This window comes from Somniosus microcephalus, chromosome 5, assembly GCF_052327205.1.
Source record: "Somniosus microcephalus isolate GS21.2 chromosome 5, FLI_Smic_1.0, whole genome shotgun sequence".
Taxonomy (NCBI): Eukaryota; Metazoa; Chordata; class Chondrichthyes; order Squaliformes; family Somniosidae; genus Somniosus; species Somniosus microcephalus.
This window is the reverse complement of record NC_140991.1, coordinates 245,113,045-245,133,294: the sequence shown is the minus strand read 5'-3', so window position 1 is coordinate 245,133,294 and position 20,250 is coordinate 245,113,045.

Here is a 20,250-nt window from a genome sequence, read left to right as displayed (position 1 = left end):
AGTCAATCGGGTGTCCAAACTAGAGCAGTATCCTATTCCCAAAACAGAGGATCTCTTTGCAAACCTGGCTGGAGGAAAGAAATTCACAAAGTTGGATATGAGTCATGCCTACTTGCAGATTACACTGGATGACGAATCAAAGAAGTATGTCACCATAAATACACACAAGGGTTTGGTGTCTCATCTAGTCCAGCTATCTTCCAGAGGACAATCGAAGGTGCACTGCAAGGGATTCCACATTTTTCCATCTATCTGGATGACATTCTGGTGACGGGAAGAACTGACCAGGAGCATCTGAGCACTCGGAGAGAGGTACTACAGAGGTTGGAGAGGGCAGGGTTCCGACTCAAGAGGAGTAAGTGCACTTTCCTGGGGAATGAGGCAGTGTTCCTGGGACACAGAGTGGACGCCACTGGGCTCCATCCACTCAAGGAGAAGGTACAAGCACTGCAGGATGCCCCTGCTCCTACAAATGTGGCTGAGTTAAAAGTTTACCTGGGACTGTTGAACTATTATAACAGGTTTTTACCAAACTTGTCAACAGTGTCAGCACCTCCTCACAAACTACTGTGCAAGGAGACACAGTGGCAGTGGGGAGAGGAGCAGGGGGTTTCATTTGAACAGTCCAAGAAACTGATGCTGTCGTCGGATGTGCTGGTTCACTACAATGCAGAGAAAGACATCATTCTCTCTTGTGACGCTTCACCTTACAGGGTGGGAGCAGTTCTTTCACACTGCATGGAAGATGGAACTGAAAGACCAATAGGGTTTATGGCCCGAACTCTAACACCAGCGGAAAAAAACTATTCCCAGTTAGACAAAGAGGGGTTAGCAGTAATGTTTGGGTTACAGAGGTTCCACAAGTACATATATGGCAGGAAGTTCACCATATGCACCGATCATAAACCTCTTCTCTCTCTTTTCAATGAAATGAAAGCAGTTCCACGTGGTAAGTGACAATGCCACTTCTTTTGTGAGTACAGAGACAAAAGAGTTCTTGAGGAAAAATGGCATAGTGCAGGTGACCTCAGCTCCATATCATCCGTCCTCAAATGGACTTGCGGAGAGAGCCGTACAAACATTTAAAGAGATGATGAAAAAAAGTGCAGAAGGGAGTTTAGCAGCCAAAGTGTCACGGGTTCTGTTCAGCTACAGAATAACACCTCAATCCACCACAGGACTCTCTCCTGCTGAGATGTTATTAGGTCGTAGACTACGCTCCTCTCTTGACCTTGTCCACCCAGACCTAAAAAGGAAAATGGAAAACAGACAAAACAAACAAAAAGAGAACCATGACAAAAGAACAAAGAGCCAAAGTTTTGGAGAAGGAGATGCGGTCCTTACCAGGAATTTCAGTTATGGACCAAAGTGGATTCCTGGCTTCATAGACTCAATGACCGGTCCAGTATCATACAAGGTCATGTTGGGAGATGGTAGGGTAGTACGCAGACATGTAGATCAGATACTTCCCAGACATGGGGAAATTGAAATGAACGTTCCAGATGCAATGACTGAGGACAGGTTTACCTCCAGTTATCCAAGTGCATCTGTGGTGCCACCACCAGGGACAGAGAAAATTCCACAGGAACCCGTTCGTCAAGAGGGAACCATCATTGCAGAGTCAGATACTCAGAGCACTGCTCAGGAGCAGCTGGTGGCTTCACCACAAACAAGCAGGGAATTTACTGTTAGACATTCACAAAGGGCTCGCAAGCCACCAGAGAGATTGATACTGACCTGTTAGATTCTTCAAGTATGGAACATGGTGAATGGAGACTTCTTATGTGACCCTTAGGAATGGTTGTTTGTTAAGAAATTCATACTGAAATCTTAAGGGGGGAGGGATATAGTGATCTGGGTTGTTATGGTTGGGGTTGTCCACTGGGTGGTGCTGTAGCCAATGCTGCTGCTAAGGTCAGGGGTTTTACTTCCTGTTAAGGTCAGCAAAGGTCGAATGCCAGGATGCAGGCCTGATGTATGTGTTTCCCAGTTGTTAATAGAGTACTCGTGTTAATTCTACGATATCGCCTCTTTGAGTCCTTGTTCCACTTAATGGATTTATCACAGCGCTCCAGTTCTTTCCTGGAGCGCTAACAGCCAATTTAGGGGAAGCTCAGATTCATTAGCGCTTGGCGCTAATTTTTCATGATTTCAAAAATTAGCGCCCCAAACGGGCCGATACCAAATTTCTCCCCTAAGATGACTCAGAGTGACATCTTGGCTCAGTGGTAGACTAAAAAGAGTGGGTGGAGGAGTGGGGGAATGACCAGCCCAAAACGTCTGTCACGGGGTGGGGGATTACAATCCAGGCAGGTTCATCAGCAGCAGTTTCCAGGCCCAGAAATGTTGGGAGGGGAGCAAGCCCAAGAAGACTGGAAGGAGTCGGCAGCAGGGGCGGCAGAGAATGAAGAGGCCGAGGGCAGCGGACCTGGAAGGAGTCGACAGCAGGGGTGGCAGATACAAATCCGCCGAATTCCAAAAGAACAGCAAAATCAAGGAGTGACGTCACAGGACTGCAGGTAGGTGATTCGTGGGTGAGTATTAGCATTTTATTCTAACTTAACTAGATAAACTAATTAATAAAGCTATAAATAATTGTGTGAACAAAGACTTTAAGAGAGCGGGAGAAGCAGCCGGAAATAAAGGTAGGCCAGACTTTTAAGACTCTTAGGGGGAGAAACTCAGTAGCGCCCAGGAAGAGGCGCTAACTTTTGAGAAGTTGGAAATTTAGCGGCAGGTGCTAAGCAATCTCGCTACCCGCTAAATTCAGTCTCAGCACTCAAAGAATGCAGGGGAGCGCTAATGGGATAGGTGAGTGGCGTTAGGTGAGTGCCGTTGTGTAATTGGGAGTGAGCATTGGCACAGGCACCTTCCAGCCATTAAAGGGGAGGGTCACTGGAGTCTGCACACCAGCCCCCCAATGATTCGGGGAGGGCAGAACGGCAACATGTTGTGAGATGAAATGCAAAGTGCTATGATGACCCGCAACACTCCGGGGACTAAGCAAGCGTTATTTGGCTGCAGATACATCTAGCGCTCTCTGCCACTCATAACTGACCTTTCGAATGGAAGTTCTTAGACAGCTGTGGCGCATCCCTTTAAGTAACGCCCCACCAGCCGCTAGCCGGCTGTTTCACACATCCACGCCCAGGCACTGTCGGCGCGAGGCAGTAAGGCATGGGGCGCTACTGAAGTTGGCACATCGGGCACCCAGCAAGCGTTGTAAACTTGTTGACGTCACGATCTGTATGGCAAAAAGAACCGAGGTGCTAACTGTTATCGTCAAATGTCCTACCCCGTACCCTGAGACTGTGAGCCCTCGTTCTATACCTACCAGCCAGGGGAAACATCCTCCCTGCATCCAGTCTGTCTAGCCCTGTCAGAATTTTATACGTTTCAATGAGATCCCTCTCATTCTTCTAAACTCTAGTGAGTACAGGCCTAGTCGACCCAATTTCTCCTAATGCCAACCCAGGAATCAGTCTGGTGAACCTTCGTTGCACTCACTCTATGGCAAGTATATCCTTTCTTAGGTAAGGAGACCAAAACTGCACACAGTACTCCAGGTGTGGTCTCACCAAGGCCCTGTATAACTGTAGTAAGACATCCTTGCTCCTGTACTCAAATCCTCTTGCAATGAAGGCCAACATACCATTTGCCTTCCCAACTGTTTGCTGCACCTGCATGTTTGCTTTCAGTGACTGGTGTACAGGAACACCCAGGTCCCTCTGTACATCAACATTTTCCAATCTATCACCATTTAAATAATACTCTGCCTTTCTGTTTTTCCTACCGAAGTGGATAACTTCACATTTAGCCACATTATACTGCATCTGCCATGTATTTGCCCACTCACGATTTCCCTTTCATAAATCCATGTTGACTTTGTCTAATCCCATTGATATTTTCTAAGTGTCCTGTTATCACATCCTTTATAATAGACTCTAGCATTTTCCCTACTACTGATGTTCCCTGTTTTCTCTCTCCCTCCTTTTTTAAATAGTGTGGTTACATTTGCCACTCTCCAATCTACAGGAACTGTTCCATAATCTATAGAATTTTGGAAGATGACAACCAATGCATCCACTATTTCCATGGCTACCTCTTTTAGTACTCTGGGATGCAGATTATCAGGCCCTGGGGATTTATCGGCTTTCAGTCACATTAATTTCTCCAGCACTATTTTTTTACTAATACTAATTTCCTTTAATTCCTCTTTCTCACTAGACCCTTGGATCCCTAGCATTTCTGGGAAGTTATTTGTGTCCTCTTCCGTGAAGACAGAACCAAAGTATTTGTTTAATTGCTCTGCCATCTCCTTGTACTCCATTATAAATTCTCCTGTTTCTGACTGTAAGGGATCTACATTTGTTTTCACTAATCTTTTCCTTTTCACATACTTGTAGAAGCTTTTACAATCCGCTTTTATGTTCCTTGCGAGTTTACTCTCATACTCTATTTTACCCCTCTTAATCAATCTCTTGGTCCTTTTTTGCTGAACACTAAACTGCTCCCAATCCTCAGGCTTGCTACCTTTTATGGCAACTTTATATGATTCCTCTTTGGATCTAATACTATCCTTAATTTCTTTTGTTAGCCATGGTTGGGCCACTTTTCCTTTTGTGTTTTTGCGCCAGAAAGGAATGTATAACTGTTGCAATTCATGCATTCATTCCTTAAATGTTAGCCATTGCCTATCCACCCTTAAGCCTTTTAATGAAGCTCCCCAATCTATCATAGCCAACTCACTTCTCATATTTTCGTAGTTTCCTTTGTTTAGATTTAGGACCCTAGTTTTGGATTGGACTACTTCACTTTCCATCTTAATGAAGAATTCTATCATGTTATGGTCACTCTTCCCTAAAGGACCCCACACAAGATTATTAATTAACCCCTTCTCATTGCACAATACCCAATCTAAGATAGCCTGTTCCCTAGTTGGCTCCTCAACGTACTGGTCTAAAAATCCATTTCGTACACACTCCAGGAATTCATCCTCCACAGTATTATTGCTGGTTTGGCCAGTCTATATGTAGATTAAAGTCACCCATGATTGCTGTAGTACCCTTGTTACATGCATCTCTAATTTCCTGTTTGATGCCATCCCCTACATTACCACTACTGTTTGGAGGCCTATAGACAACTCCCACCAATGTTTTCTGCTCCTTGGTGCTTCTTAGCTCCACCCAGACTGATTCTACATCTTGATTTTCTGAGCCAATATCCTTTCTCACTATTGCTCTGATTTCATCCTTTACTAACAACGCCACCCCACCTCCTTTTCCTTTTTGCCTGTCCTTCCTAAATATCGAATATCCTTGGATATTCAGCTCCCAACCTTGGTCACCCTGCAGCCATGTCTCCGTAATTGCAATTATATCGTATCCGTTTACATTTATTTGCACTGTTAATTCATCTACCTTATTACGAATGCTTCGTGCATTCAGATACAGTACCTTTAGATTTGTCTTTTTAACATTTTTAGACATCTTAACATTTTTTTATCTATGGCCTTATTTGCCTTATTACCATTTTTGCTTACCCGGACACTATTTGTTAGTGCACTCCTTTGTTTGTACGCTCTGTCCCTTCCTGACACAATCTGGTTATCCTTACCCCAATCACTTTCCTGCACTGTTTCCTTGTCTTTTCTCTTTAGCATTCTAGATTTCTCTCCACCGGGACCCTCCAGACATTGAAGTTCCCCACCCAGAGTACATTCTGTGCCCTTGCTTCCCTCAGTGCTTCTTCCAAGTGGTGTTCAATATGGAGGAGAACTGATTCATCAGTTGAGGGAGGGCAGTAGGTGGTAATCAGCAGGAGGTTTCCTTGCCCATGCTTGACCTGAAGCCATGAGACTTCATGGAGTCCGGGGTAAATGTTGAGGACTCCCAGGGCACTCCCTCCTGACTCTATACCACTGTGCTGCCACCTCTGGTGGATCGGTCCTGCCGGTGGGACAGCACATACCCAGGGATGATGATGGAGGAATCTGGGACATTGGCTGACAGGTATGATTCTGTGAGTATGACTGTCAGGCTGTTGCTTGACTAGTCTGTGGGACAGCTCTCCCAATTTTGGCACAAGTCCCCAGATGTTAATGAGGAGGACTTTGCAGGTTCGACTGGGTGTGCCGTTGTCGTATCCGAAGCCGGTACCAAGGTCGATGCCGGGTGGCCCTTCCGGTTTATTATATGTGCCACATAATAGGCTTGCCAGCAAAGTTGAAGCCCATGGAATAAAAGGGACAGGGGCAGCATGGATACGAATTTGACAAAGTGACAGGAAACAGAGTAGTGGCGAATGGTTGTTTTTCGGACTGGAGTAATGTATACTGTGGTGTTCCCCAGGGGTCGGTACTAGGACCACTGCTTTTCTTGATATATATTAATGACTTGGACTTGGGTGTACAGAGCACAATTTCAAAATTTGCAGATGACACAAAACTTGGAAGTATAGTGAACAGTGAGGAGGATAGTGATAGACTTCAAGAGGACATAGACAGGCTGGTGGAATGGGCGGACACATGGCAGATAAAATTTAATGCAGAAAAGTGCAAAGTGATACATTTTGGTAGGAAGAATGAGGGGAGGCAATATAAACTAAAGGGTACAATTCTAAAGGGGGTGCATGAACAGAGAGACCTGGGGGTATATGTGCACAAATCGTTGAAGGTTGCAGTGCAAGTTGAGAAAACAGTTAAAAAAGCTTATGGGATCCTGGGCTTCATAAATAGAGGCATAGAATATGATGAACCTTTATAAAACACTGGTTTGGCCTCAACTAGAGTATTTTGTCCAATTTTTGGCACCGCACTTTAGGAAAGATGTGAAATCCTTAGAGAAGGTGCAGAAAAGATTTATGAGAATGACTGCAGGGATGAGGGACTTCAGTTACGTGGCTAGACTGGAGAAACTGGGGTTGTTCTCCTTAGAGCAGAGAAGGTTGAGAGAAGGTTTGATAGAGGTGTTCAAAATCATGAGGGGTCTAGACAGAGTAGATAGAGAGAAACTGTTCCCATTGGCGGAAGGGTCGAGAACCAGAGGAAACAGATTCAAGGTGATTGGCAAAAGAACCAAAGGCGACATGAGGGAAAACTTTTTTACGCAGCGAGTGGTTAGGATCTGGAATGTGCTGCCTGAAAGGGTGGTGGAGGCAGACTCAATTGTGGCTTTGAAAACAGAATTGAATAAGTATCTGAAGGAAAAGAAATTGCAGGGCTACGGCGAAAGGGTGGGGAGTGGGACTGGCTGAAGTGCTATTACAGAGAGCCTGCACGGGCTCGACAGGCCGAATGGCCTCCTTCTGTGCTGTAACTATTTTATGATTCTATGATTCAAAGACGGTAGTCAACAGGGAGATCCGAAACAGTCCTACAGTAGGTAGTGGGTTGGGAGATTGAAAAAATCCTTAAGTGGTGAGGGATGTTGTTTGTCCTGAAAAGTGCTTCAGTAGCATGTTTTCCTGTCATATCGTGTTCTTCAGTGGGCTTGTATATCTCAACCTCTTCAGTCGTTCTAGTGGGAGGTTTGCAGTCTCAAAAAACCCATTCAGTGGGAAGGGGGCCAGTATTTTAGCTACAAAAGTCCTTTGGCAGAAGGTGCATGCTCAAATGCAGAAGAGTAGGTGCAATGCTAACTTTAAGTATGATAATACAGTTACAGTGCTGAGTTTAGAGCTAACGTTCTGTAACAGAACTTTTAACTTTGGCCCAAATTCTGCAATTGGAGGCTTCCTGTGGGCGGATGCATCCGACCTGTAAAAAATCTACAAATGTACCTGGTGGCCCGGGAGATATGGAGACTTGCGATCCTGGGCCTCTCCGGGTCCGCACTGGCAGAGGTCCACATATCCCAGGGGCGCATCTGGCCCAACCAATAAAAGAAGGGAATCTACATTCATACTTATGGGAGTTCTGTACGTACAGAAACCCCGTAAGTATGAATGGGGATCACCTAAAAAATACATGAACACATGCAATAATTTAATTTTTTTAATTATATATTTAAAATTAATTAAAATGCCATTTAATTAAATATTTTAAACAAAAATAGAATTTTTTGAAAAAAATGTATATGTGTTAAGCAGGCGTAAGAATTTCATGGGTATTCAGCGGGCGGAAGTTGGGTAAATAGCGCAACTCTCCCCCCGCAGAGGCCTTTCTCTCGTGGATGCGGAGGATCTGTCCAGAAGATTCTTGACAGATCGCAAGTTCCGGGTTTTAGCGCATGTGCTTCACATGCCTAAACACGAAACTTGAGCAGCCCCTATGGGCGCGTGCACACCTCGTACGCACCCGTAGGGGTTGCAAAATACGATCTATTATAAATGCTAATCACAGCACCACCTACAGGCATAACTGGTATTGTAGGTAAAGGTTGACACTTTTCAATGGGTTTTCACATTGACAAAACCTGACATGGGAGTTTTTTCAATGAATTTTGAGACAGAATATTATGACCTACTAAGTTTTTTAACATATAATATTTGATGTCCCATGATGTTGCACGTGGAGCGTCAAGATCAGGGGTAAGAGGGCAGGGTATAATTGGACCAAGTCATGCAAAGACAATTCAATTCACAATATGATGTCATATATTCTGTCCTTATGTGTCAACCAACTATAACTTAAAACACACTGCTTAACTGTAATTCATTTCCAAATGTTTTCTGTGGAAAAAATGGTCAAAAAATCATGGAATGTGACAGCTGTACAGTGCTACAACTGGCAGGAGAGTGTCATTACAGCATGAAAAGTTAGTACAGACAGATTCTACTATAACTGTTGATGTGGGAATTCACAATGGATGTATGCAGGCCTAAGATTTTTAGAGTATTACTAATTGATTTCCCATGGCATTAGCCATGGCAAGTTGGAGAATATGGTCTCTTACCTATCTCTTTTTAAATTTTGTTTAAACTCTTAGGGGCAAAAATTGAGTCGCGCCCCCTTTGGGGCACTAACTTAGCTACTTTTAATGCCCCGAAAAAGTTTGCACCCCCCCACGGCCGAAATTCATCGGTAGCGCCCCAAGAGGGAAGCGGGTGCTACTGGAAGCGCCCCGCCTCCCTCTTGGGGCACTGCGAGTGAATATCGCGGCACTATGTGTCACGGTACTGCAGGCCTCCCTCTCATTAAAGGGGAGGGGCCTTGCACAGCACTACCCGGGGCCCAGCTGGGCCACCAGGGATCGGAGTGCCGGCAAAAGAGCCTGGCACTCAAGAGAAGTGCCAGGTTCACGGAGCGCAGCCGGCAATCCACAGGGGGTGGGGGGCTTCAGAGGAGGCCGGGGACAGCAGAGGGGGCAGGTGCTGGCAGGCGGCCAGCAACAAAAATGGCCGCCTGGCACCTTCCTTTTAATTAGCGCCGCCCCGACGTAGGTAGGCCCTCCTGACCCCATCGGACATAGCGGCTGGCGGTAAGTCAGGGGGTGCTACCGAAGATCACGGCTGGGGCACGAGCAGGGCGCTGCACATGGCGATGACTTCATCGCCGGCGGCGCAGCGCCGTGGGAGGCTAACAGTTACCACTGCCGCTAACCTCACACTAAATTTCACGGGAGGCATTGGCGGTGCCGGGCCTGGGCGCTAGTTGCTTTGCGCCCTGTTAGTGTCCTCTTAGGGCGCTAATGGGAGGCGCAAAGCAACCAAATTTTTAGGCCTTATTCTGGAAATTTCATTTACTAGGGTAAAATAGCATGCCAATAGTGTTCAGATGAAGAATTTTCAGAAAGCATTTTAAGAGATTCGTGGGGAAAATCCACTTGGTGGCCACATTGTATCAAATTTACATAAGCAAATCTCATTATAAATGTAGATAAAGGAATCTACAATGGTTGTTGTTTTCATATCTTCAAATTCCTCCCTTGAAGAATACTGTGAAATAGTGGAAGGATTCGCTCGTTAATTAATAGTTTGACAGGCTGCATCATGAGCGCTCCTCCATTACCGTAACCATCTTTAGACCAGTCGATAGGGTGACTCCTATACGGCTGGCGGGTTTTATCGGCTCCCACAACCATATGAGGGGGAGGATGGCACCCACACCCACCAGACATGAATATTCCACTGGATGTCATGTCAACCCAGAACTTAGAGCTGGAACTCTAGTCCCCACTTGCCAAGACTGTCTGAAGCAGGTTTCAAACCCTACAGGGGGGAATTTTCTGGGGGGTCAGCGGTGGAGATCGGTGGCAGGTTGGGTGGGAAAATGTGGGGTTTTTTTTAACAGTAGGTCGGGACGCTGCTGTCAACTCGCTGCCACACGCTTTTCCCAAATGTCAGGTCTGTCAGCACTGAGCAGACCCAACACGCAGCTGCGGGGGAGGCAATTCAGGACATTATGACCTTGTTAACAGAGGATTAACAACTATTTTCAGCTCACCTTCAGAGTTTACCAGGTCGCCCACGGAGTCCACGCTGCTCGGGGATCACGTCAGGTAAGCAGGGCGGGAGCTGAATGGCCATGGAATCATCTCATTATGCAAATGTGCTATAAAAGCTCCCATCTCACAGCTGTTCACTTTCCAAGCTCATAAGCTGTTGCTTACTGCATTTGGAAGACAGATTGAGCTTTATGCAGGCTGCAAGTATTTGGAGCAAACTCTCTATCCAGTGTCACCTCAGTGGAACAACCTCTCTCACCATTGACAGATTGCTTCTGTCATCTCAAGTTCACCATTTACACTCTCTGAACTTGGTCCTCAGAATCTGATGATGATCAGCCCCAACACCAGCAGCACCAGGCACACCAGCAGCACCAACCTTCTCTGCAATCAACTGATGCTGCACAGGACACAGGGCATCAGCATCTGAGCACTTTGCTGCCCAGGAGGCCAGGGGTGGCCTCATCATGGCCAGATTTACTTCACTTGATGCTGTACACCCTGGCTGCCACATGATGTGCCAAGTTGGCACCACCCCACACCAACTCCATAAAGCATCCCTACAATGCCCAAGCCATTCCTTTCACACTCATAACCATTGCAGGGGTACCATTATGTCTCACCATTCACTGTAACTCACTAAGACACTTCCAAAGGTGCACACAAATCTGTCCAAGAACGCAAAGTGTTGAAAATAAAGGTTTCAATGTTTGATACCACATTGACAGAAACTTTACATGAACATTGCATAAAACAGCCAAGTACCTACCCTTGTGTGTTGTTAGTTGGTATGCTTGCAGTAGGATGAGAGTGAGTGTGAGGGGTGGCTAATGAGATGGGGAAGTGATGATGTAGATAGAGAGGGATGGGTGGAGGTGCAAGGTAAGTTGCTGTGAGTAAGGATGTGCAGGAGTAGGGCAGGGAAGGCAGAGTGATAGGTGGCACAGCAGGATACGGTTGAGTGTGGCTTTGTACTAACGTTTCGTGATCTACTGAGATAATTGAAAGGTTTGCGGCACTGCAGTCTGGTCCTCCTGACGACATCCCTGCTTGTGTCCTTCTGTGCAATGTGCAACCAGGCTGCATTCATCTCTTGGGGAGGTCTCTTCCGCCCTTGGAAGGGAAGAGAACTTCCCTGCGTGCTGTGACTCCCTCCATAAGAATATGGAGGGAATCATGGGAGAGCCTGGGTGTAGCCGTGCACCTCTGTGCAGTGCTTGTCAGTGTTTGCAGCACCTCAATGCTGTAGAACACTAACAGCACAAATGTCAAAATAAAGTTGCGCATGGTCCCTTTTAATGAAACCGGCTGATGATGTGTCATCAAATGATGTCATCAGACCCGCTTCTTTCAATTGGCCAGCAAACGCGCTGGGCGGGCTTAACAAGCGCAATCAGGGGAAAATCATTTTGGACAGCGGACTGGAGCCGGCAGCAAGGCCGGGACTCGCCATCGACGTCCCCTGCCACGGACCAGCCGAGGTTAGTAAAATCCAACCCTACACTTCTGAATTAGAGGCAGGAATGCTACAACAAAGCCTAAGGCTCGCTCCTTCTACAATGGTAAAAAGTTGACACAAAAACATGGTAACAGGATGTAAGGTTTTCTAGACAGGATGTGTTTCCAGATGCAAGATTGTTAATGAGATATATGTAAAGTCTGTGGGTTGTATAGCGAAGTAATACACAGACTACAAGAGTAACTTAAACAGGACTTTACTATTCGAAGGTCAGGGCGAATCTGCCCAATAAATTCTGCCACAGCACTTATATACCGGTGTGGTCACCGTCGGTATTACAGTATACAGCAGCCAGGATAAAGTAGTGCCACACCTAAAATAGTTCTCTTAAAGGTGGACAGTTACATACAATAGTTCTCTTAAAGGTAGAACAGTTACATACACTACAATCCTCCCTTTTTAGCTTACAACATACTTATTCCCCATTAAACATAACCTCCTAACATATATCCAACTTTATGTTAAAACAGTTCACAGATGTAATCTCTGCGGAAACAGTTCACAGATTCAGTCTCTGCGGGAAACAGTTCATAGATTTAGTCTCTGCGGGAAACAGTTCACAGATTCAATCTCGGTGGATGCGCCTTCCGTGCTTCTTGACTCGGTCCTGACAACGCCTCAGTGGTGCAGCAGTTCCCCGTGGTGTAGTCGGTTCACGTTGCTGGAGTGACTCATCCAATAGTCCTTCACTGGACTTAACAGCTTGAACTTCCGTCCTTCTGAACCAGCATTGTTGGCTTGTAAAACTTGAGTACCTTGGGAAGTTTTTTACTTCCAAACTGATTTGGCTCCGTTCACAGGGACCCCGTGCGTGATCTAATAGTGATGATGATGGTCCAGATGATCATCATCTTCTGCTTCGTCTTTTCCTTTTCTGTGGTTCAGATGGTTATCATCTTCTGCTTCGTCTTTTCCTTTTCTGCTTCTTGGAGACTCTCGGGGCTCCATTGTCAGCTGCCAGCTGCCTGCACAGTTCCTCCCGTAGTAGCGCCACCATCTCCCGATGTTCCTTAGACTTTTTGTGATTCATCAAGGTTTCTGCACTTTGGGAGTTTTCATCACAAGCTGGGCAGAACAGGTCCTCGTAATATTCGGTGTCGCTCAACAGGTCATGGTAATATTCGGTGTCGTCCTGAGCTAAGCCAGCGGGAGGGTCTTCTATTTCCTCCTTGCCCAGCTGAACGTTAGCCGACTTTTGTTCTAAATCCCGACATCTGTCCTGAAGAGACTTCATCATGCGTTCAGCTTCATCCCGCTTTTTCTGGGCTTCCTGCAAGTCTTTTACTAATGACCTCATTTGTGATTTCAATACTTCAACTTCATTCGGAGATTGATTGATCGGACCATTCAATCCCTCTACTGAAGTAGCTGTTTCAGCATTCTGTTGTTCTGCATTGACGTGAGGCAGCGTACTTTCGGCATCCAAGAGCGGCTCTGCTGCAGTCTTCTCAGTCTGTGTTGCCACCTCAGCTATTTCAATAACCTTTGAGAGTTCCGAACCCCTTTTCTTTGAAGATTGAGGCTCGTGTTCAAGTTTTTCCCATTTCAGGGTCTTGTCCCTCAGCATATGAAGAAGTTGGCTGACTGTTAACTCTTCTGCCATCATCCGTTTCCCATTAGCTGCAGGGCTGTTTATAAACTTGCCCTGGGGCTCCTTTGCTGTTTCTACTTTGCCATCATCCGCAGCCTCCACCATTCGAATTTCCACAAATGAATCGTCCGGTGATGCTGCACCCAACTTCAGTAGGAGCTCGGAAGTCATGTCGACCAAATCAGCCTTTTCTGCCTGCAACCTGCTAACAAGCGCCTTCAGTTGCTGCACATCTTGTTCCACCAGATTAGAGCACGCACCTTCAGAAACCGAATCAGCTTTGATTCGTTTGGCCTCCTCTCGCAGACGGTTTGTGTGCTCCTGCTCCCTTTTCTCCCTCAGCTGCTTCTGTTGTCTTTCCAGATTCTCCCATTCGGTGTCATAGAACTTTTTCATTGCTTTCATCTCTTGTTCGAGACGGCAACTCAATTGCTCTAATTGCTGTCGTAATTTGAAATAAGTTTGAGTTCGAGCTCGGTGTTCCTCAGTAATGTATATGTCTGTAAACTGAACAGACTCAGAATTCTCTGTCAAACTATGTTGTTGTTGTTCAGTGGAGTTCTGTTCCGAAACTTTGTTCTCCTCTGGAGCATAAGCCTTTATGCACGCCTTCGTTTTTCCAACCTTAGTCAGCAAGTCCATTTTAGCCTTGTCTTTCATACTTGGGCTGGACTTATCGTCATCCGTTTCAGAGTCTGAGCTGATTGTCCGCACCGAGTCCTCACTCGTTATTGCTTTTAGGTAGTGCCATTCCATGTCTATTTTCTTGATCCACTCCCATCCTAGAAGTGGTGGTCCTCCCTCAGGTAGTACATATAAGTCCATTCCTGGGTGTTCTTTGCCCCTGTCTCTCACCTTGACTCTTATCTTTCCCATGGGGTATACTTTATGCCCCATGTATGTCTGCAATACGAACTTGGTATCTCTCAAGGGTATATGTGAGAATAGCCGGTTGTAATCCCTTCGATTTATGACTGATAGGGCTGATCCAGTGTCCAACTCCATTTTTACTTGGACTCCGGCTATTTTTAGCATGACCCAGATAGTTTGTAGGTCAGCTTCCTTACTCACATTGTGAATTCTCAGACTACCCAGTTCCTGGCCGTTTGGGTCTGAATCCGAATTCGGTTCATCTGAACTCTTCTCAGCCACCTTGTGTACTTTGTTGTACTTTTCCTGTGATGGTTTTCTTTGGTTGTTGGTCTTCTTCCCTGACCGGCATACTTTAGCTATGTGACCCAGTTTGCCACATTTTCTACATTCCTGGTTTTTAAACCAGCATTGGTTCTGATCGTGTGTTGTCTTCCCACAACGATAACATTTCGTTGTACCCGAAGTAATTTGATCCACACTGAGTACCGCTGCCTTTAGCTGCATTTCCGCAGTTCCTTTCGCTGCGGCTTCGTGTGATGCTGCAATAAGAACAGCCCTCTCAAGTGTAAGGTCGTTCTCTTCGAGCAGTCGCTTTTGCATTCCTTCCTTCGACAACCCACACACGAACTTGTCTCGCAATGCCTCTGTCAGATTTCCTCCAAACTGGCAGTATTTCGCTAATCTACGCAGTTCGACCAAGTATTCCACGTTGCTTTCCTCTTTCCGTTGCGTTCTCGCATAAAATTTGAATCGTTCTGCCAACATCAGCGGTGTGGGGTTCAAGTGATCCTTCAGAACAGCAACAATATTATTGAAAGTCTGATCCGCCGGTTTAGCTGGTGATAGAAGATGCTTCAATAACCCATATGTCTTCGCGCCCATCGAGTTTAGCAAGGTTATAGCTTTATCATCATCTTCTATTTTATTGGCCTCACAATATATCTCGATACGTTCTACGTACGTGGCCCAATCTTCCACCTCGGCATCGAAGTTGTTGATGTTACCATGCTTAGGCATCTTCACTATCTCCCACTATCTTTCTGCGAAACAACAGGATTTCTCTTTAACTTTTTAACTTTTTCTTTTTTTCTCAAAAATGGCGGTTTCCCGCGCTTGTCTTCTTCCCCGCCTACTGGCAAAATGGCGGTTTCCCGCGCTTGTCTTCTTCCCCCCTACTGGCAAAATGGCAGTTTCCCGCTCCTGACTTCTTCCTCTGGTGGGAGGGGTAAGCTTTGCCCTCGGGCGACGACCGCTGGTTTACGGGGTTTGTAGCCTGTGCGCCGGCTTCAGTTTATTCTGAAGCGCGCGCTAGAAAAGCCGATCGCGTTCCTTGTTCCCCCCCCCTTCTTTTCGGCAGGGGCAACCGGCGCTGGGGACAACCAGTTGGCGTCGGACAGATCCAGCTCCTGGTCCTTCACGGCAGCTGCTGCAAGCCGCTGGCCGGAACCTCGCTCAGTCTCTCTCTCGGGCTCTGTCTCTCCTGCTCGCGCGGCTCTCGCTCGCTCTCTCTTGGGCTCTGTCTCTCCCGCTCGCGCGGCTCTCCCTCAGCGGCTTTAAACGCCTCTCCCAGACCTCCCGCAGTCCGGTCCTTTCCTCCCCGACTGCGGCTGATTCTTCGCGGGTTACTTAGTTATTTATTTATTTATTGCCTCCGCGCCTTATGATCCCGGTCGCAGCGCCTCGCGGCCTCGGTAGGTGCCTGGCCTTTTTCGCTCCAATCGCGCCTCCCAGCCCTCTCGCAGTCCGGTGCTTTCCTCCCCGGCTGCGGCTGAGTTCTCCGTGGCTTATTTATGTTTATATCTTCCCGCGCCTTACGATTCCGGTCGCAGCGCCTCGTGGTCGCGGTATTTGTCCGGCATTTTTCGCCGTCGCGATCTAGTCATCTCACGACGCTCCCCAGCCCGCTTGTACCACGGCTTCTGCTCCACGCTGCCCCAGTCTCAGCGCCTCTGGGCCCGACTTCTGTCCGGCTCCTTTCCCCCTCGACCGTGGTCGAGTGCACCGCCCTTATCCTCCGTTTATTTGTTTCTATTTTCCCTTTACTCACAGTCACCGTGGCCGACTTGCTTCTCGTGTTGATCGGCTCACTCACCACCGTGGCAGAAGGGACAATCCGTGCCTGTTGCTGATGGAAGACTTCGTGTTTGAAATCTTCCTCCTTTCTTGGTCTGCAGACTCGAGTTTTCTCTCAGCAAAACGACGAGGGCGGGTGCCTCTTCTCGACGCTCGTTTACTTCTTCAGAAGTATTGTTGCCGCAGGGTAAGATCGAACTCGTCGCCACTGTAAAGTCTGTGGGTTGTATAGCGAAGTAATACACAGACTACAAGAGTAACTTAAACAGGACTTTACTATTCGAAGGTCAGGGCGAATCTGCCCAATAAATTCTGCCACAGCACTTATATACCGGTGTGGTCACCGTCGGTATTACAGTATACAGCAGCCAGGATAAAGTAGTGCCACACCTAAAATAGTTCTCTTAAAGGTGGACAGTTACATACAATAGTTCTCTTAAAGGTAGAACAGTTACATACACTACAATATAGATAGATTTGTAATTAAATAGCAAAACCTATGGCAATTTGGGAATTGGAAAAGTAGAGTTTGCTTGAAGCACAGTAGTTTCTCTACAGTACAGGTTAAAAACCAAGTGTTGTAAAACTGTGGTGCCAGAGAGCCTGGAATTACAGCACAAATTTACATAAACAGCTTCCATTTTGAATGTGGACAAAGACATTTATAATGGAAATAGTTGACACAAAAGTGTGACAAAAATGTTACAGCAGGAAGTACAGTTTTGAGGACAGGAAGTTGGCATAGACAAGATTTTTAATATATCATAGATATAATAGATCATTCCACTTTAATTGTGCCTTGTGACAGTGGTATTTTATAGGGGGACTGTTAATCAAACCTGCTTAATAGCAAGAAGTTGGACAGTGGGAATTAAAGTTAAACATTTTCAACATGTTTTGCGTATTCTATTAAAATTCTATCTTGTCAGGGAGCTATTATTACATTTCTAGCCCAGTAACTTTTTGATTCTGCATATTACAATGTAACATTTATCAGTTCTGACATGCAGACGCACATGGGTTCAGTGTCGAAAAAGGTTTAATGATCTGCTGAGATCACCTAAAGTGTGGCCTCTGTGTTCTGGGAAATGGAAGTTCAAGAGTGAGGGCTCAGGGCGAATTCCATGTAGAATGTTGGTGGTGACATTGAGCGCAAACCATCGTTTATTGGATAGATGATGCCTGGGATTTTGAGAATGTCGGACTTATATTCATCTCCATGTGCCAGCCACCTGTGGTTGAAGCATTAGCTTACGCGATTCTGGCATGGTTGAGTGCATCCCTTTCCTGACGGCCAGCGATGTGGTCGCCTGCTGCTGGATTGGCCACATCCAGCCCCGCCAGGCATCGCTTCCTGTCCTCTTCCTCCGAGGAGGCTGTGTGCTGAGCCACTTGTTCATCCGGCAGCACTAAGCTGTGCTGCTTTGTGATGTTGTGCAGGGCACAGCAGACCACGACAATTCTCGACACACTGGCTGGTGCATACTGCAAGGCTCCTCCAGATCTGTCTAGGCATCGGAAGCACATTTTGAGCAAGCCGATGGTTTGTTCGATAATGCTTCTGGATATGTGACTCACATTGTACTGCTCCTCAGCATCGTTTGATGGCCTCCTCATCGGTGTCATAAGCCACTTTTTCAGGGGATAGCCCTTGTCGCCAAGAAGCCATCTGCAAAGTTGGTTTGGCGGATGGAAGAGCAGAGGCACAGTAGACTGGTGCAGGACGAAGGAGTCACGGCAACTGCCAGGGTACTTTGCGCAAACATGCATGATGATTTTCCTGTGGTTACACACCAGCTGGATGTTCAGGGAGTGGAATCCCTTGCGGTTGACAAATACAGCTGGGTTATGATAGGGGGCCCTAATGGCTACATGTGTGCAGTCTATGACATCCTGCACCGTTGGCAAGCCTGCCATATTGGCAAAGCCAACCGCATGCGCCATCACACTTGGGCCATCCGTGGAGAAGTGGATGTAATTATGCACCTTTGCAAAGAGGGCATCAGTGACCTGCGTAATGCAGGTGTGTGCGGCCAACTGGGAGATGCCGCTGATGTCTGCAGCTGATCCCTGGAAGGAGCCCAAAGCAAAGAAGTTGAGTGCGGTGGTGACTTTGACAGCAACTGGTAAGGAGTGTCCACATGCTCCTCTGGGCACCAGGTGTAGATGCAGCATTGCGCAGATGTCAGCGACTACGTCTCTTGAAAGTCGCAGGGTTCTTTGGCACTGCTGCTCAGTCCTGTTGAGGAAGCTCATCCTGGGCCGAAAAACCCTGTGTTGGGGGTATCTCCTGCAGCGAGGTGCAGCCCTGCACTGAGGCCCTCCGCCCTGTGCATCATCAGGTGGGTGAGGAGGAGGTTGGCGCTGCTGTTGTGGCTGGTTGTGGTGCTACCGTGGCTGCACTTCCTTTGAATCTGACGACCAGGATGAGCAGATATAAATGGTTCCCATCCCGTTGCTATAGATTTAATTTGAGGCAAGAAGCTTGCAAGCGCACAGTCGAAGAGGCCTGAAATTATTCCAACCAGGTCACATTGCAGATGGCTGTCAGCTTGAACAGTCAGAAGGTCAGTAGATTTGCAAAATCTTATCCCAAACCTCCAACAACAAAGTTGTTGCATTTGAATGTCAGCCATGTTACAGGAGCGCTTTTAAAGTGCTGCACCAATGACTACAAATTATGTCTTCCAGCAACTCGTCTCCTTGCAGCTAGCCTGTTTCTGACAAGACAAAGAGTTGGAATAAACGGGTCTTTTTCCGAGTGGCAGGCAGTGACTAGTGGGGTACTGCAGGGATCGGTGCTAGGACCCCAGCTATTCACAATATATATTAATGATCTAGACGAGGGAACTAGATGTAATATCTCCAAGTTTGCAGACGACACAAAGCTGGGTGTGCTGTGAGGAGGATGCCGAGAAACTCCAGTATGATTTGGACAGGTTGGGTGATTGGGTGATTCGGCAGATGCATGGCAGATGCAGTATAATGTGGATAAATGCAAGGTTATTCACTTTGGTGGCAAAAACAGGAAGGCAGATTATTATCTGAACGGCAATAGACTGGGAGAAGGGGAAGTGCAATGAGACCTGGGTGTCCTTGTGCACCAGTTGCTGAAGGTAAGCATGCAGGTGCAGCAGGCGGTAAAGAAGGCAAATGGTATGTTGGCCTTCATAGCGAGAGGATTCGAGTACAGGAGCAAGGAAGTCTTGCTGCAGTTGTACAAGGCCTTGGTGAGACCACATCTTGAATATCATGTGCAGTTTTGGTCGCCTTATCTGAGGAAGGATGTTCTTGCCATGGAAGGAGTGCAGCGAAGATTCACCAGACTGATACCTGGGATGGGAGGAATGACGTATGAGGAGAGATTGGGTCGATTGGGCTTATATTCGCTGGAGTTTAGAAGAATGAGAGGGGATCTCATTGAAACTTATAAAATTCTAACAGGACTAGACAGACTAGATGCAGAAAGGATGTTCCCGATGGCGGGGGAGTCCAGAACCAGGGGTCACATAGAAACATAGAAGATAGGAGCAAGAGTAGGCCCTTCGGCCCTTCGAGCCTGCTCCGCCATTCAATGAGATCATGGCTGATCATCCAAATTCAGTACCCTGTCCCTGCCTTCTCCCCATATCCCTTGATCCCTTTAGCCTTAAGAAATATATCCAACTCTTTCTTGAATATATTTAATGAACTGGCCTCCACCGCCCTCTGTGGCAGAGAATTCCACAGGTTCACCACTCTCTGGGTGAAGAAATTCCTCCTCATTTCGGTCCTAAATGGCTTACCCCTTATCCTTATCCCCTGGTTCT